This window comes from Bos grunniens, chromosome 19 (assembly GCF_055505025.1).
Source record: "Bos grunniens cultivar Pamir isolate PY7600 chromosome 19, Bosgru_T2T1.0, whole genome shotgun sequence".
Taxonomy (NCBI): domain Eukaryota; kingdom Metazoa; phylum Chordata; class Mammalia; order Artiodactyla; family Bovidae; genus Bos; species Bos grunniens.
In genome coordinates this window covers 19,596,001-19,597,831 of record NC_141183.1, presented here as the reverse complement: position 1 = coordinate 19,597,831, position 1,831 = coordinate 19,596,001, and the positions used below count along the sequence as shown (strand labels likewise).

Here is a 1,831-nt window from a genome sequence, read left to right as displayed (position 1 = left end):
TTTTGAGATGAAGGAAGGGAGGAAGTTGGTCATATGGATACCTGGAGGAAGGCTCCAGGCAGAGTGAATGGCAGGTCTGACACTTTTGAGGAACAGCAAGGAGGCCGGAGAGCCAGGAGTGAGGCGAAAAGGAGTTGCAGAAGTCAGTGAGGTCAGGGAGCTGGCCAATGGCTCTATACCATCCCGGTGTGTCCATCTCAGGGTGTACCTCCCAGTCCATCGCCAGGGTCCCCGTGTACCTGGTGCTTTGTGTCCATCACTGTGCGTGGCCAGGTGTGCACCATTCTGCCTGGGTACCTGGAAGTCCCTTAGGGCGCTCGTGTACCTGTCTACGTCCCATGTCGCGGGTCTGGACGTCACGTGACCACCCCTCCTCTGTCTGCCCCGCCCCCTCTAGCCCAAGACTCTGCGTTGCGCGTGCGCACTCGCCCTGGTGTGCCTAGTGGTGCTTCTGCGACCCGACGGGGTCGTGGGGGAGGAGCTGCAAGGACAACAGCATCTGATGCTCCGGGTCGCCCGATGGCTGTCCAACTTAGGCCAGTTCAACAAGTACATAGAGAAGTTCTTCAATAGCAGGTGGGCAAGGGGGGAGGGAAGGGGATGGGAGGAAACAGACGCCACCTGCCCCACCCCACCCCACCCCACCCAGCTCCCTGCTCATCGCAGCCGGGAACTGGGCTCGCAGAGCAGCCCCATGGCCTCTGAAAAGACGTGTTCCTCAGCATGAAATCCAAGAACACCAAGAACTCTAGTGACGCGAACAACCCCAGGAATAATACGAAACCCCTATCAGCGAACGCTAGGAAACCTCTGCCAGCGAACGCGACGAAACCTCTGCCAGCGAACACGACGAAACTCACCGGACCGAAAACCACGAGCCCCCAGCCGCTGAACGCCGCGAAACCCCAACCACCAGCCTCCTCCCAGGGCCCCAGGTAGGAGAGCCTGGGCCCGGCTGGCCCCAGTCGGGGTCCTCGAAACTGGGAGCAGGTTGGGCGGTAGCGAAAGGAAGCCCTGGAGGCTTGGGGGACCCAGGGGATTCCCGGGGACTTCCTTCTTCAGGCTGAGCTTTGACTTCCGAAGCTCAACCAAGTCTCCCCGCCCACCTTCCCTCTTTATACTATGAGAGGGGGCCTAACTCCTGCCCAGCCCGCCCTCAGTGAGAACAATAAAGAGAAACGGAATCTCTCTTGCTTCCTTGACTTCTGTGAGCCCGGGGCGGGAAGGGACCTGTCCTTGGAGGGGAAAGCGGGGTTCCTGGAGCTTCTACCGTAGGAAGGAAAGACCTGGGTTTAGGGGTCTTCCCCGCCTCCTTCCTGCAACCCATCCACCTTCCCCCACCCCAGGCACTTACACTATTTGGGGGTGGGGGAGGCGGCTGTGGAGGCCCTAGCCAAGAGGGTTTGATTTTAAACGCGATTGCGCTGCTCCTACCATCTTGCTGCGGCTTCTTCTTTGCCTTTGGACATGGGGTATCTGATGCTAGGAAAGATCGCGGGCAGAAGGAGTAGGAGACAACAGAGGTTGAGATATTTGGATGGCATCACCAATTCAATGCCCATGAGTTTGAGCAAACTCCAGGAGATCGTGAAGGACAGGGATGCCTGGCAGTGCTGCAGTCCCTGGGATCGCCAAGAACTGGACACGACTGAGCAACTGAACAGCAACCAAGAGGGAGAGCATGGCTGAGAGAAGTGGATCCCAGCAACCTCCGGGGAGGGGCTCCAGCCAGATTTAACACCCGCCCCCCACCAAGTTTCTACAGGGAGCAGTGCAGCTGTGATGCCAGCCTGCAAACAAACAGCACTCACCCACCCCACCCCCGCAGTGT

General features: G+C 59.0%; 1 long non-coding RNA gene across 1 annotated transcript; it reads left to right on the top strand.

Annotated features, from left to right (window-relative positions):
- The first annotated feature begins 386 nt into the window (after positions 1-386).
- On the top strand, positions 387-1,188 carry LOC147351488 (uncharacterized). Its single transcript, XR_015147543.1, has 2 exons — positions 387-576; positions 723-1,188. It is a non-coding gene; the product is annotated as an uncharacterized LOC147351488 (long non-coding RNA).
- The last annotated feature ends 643 nt before the right edge of the window (positions 1,189-1,831 follow it).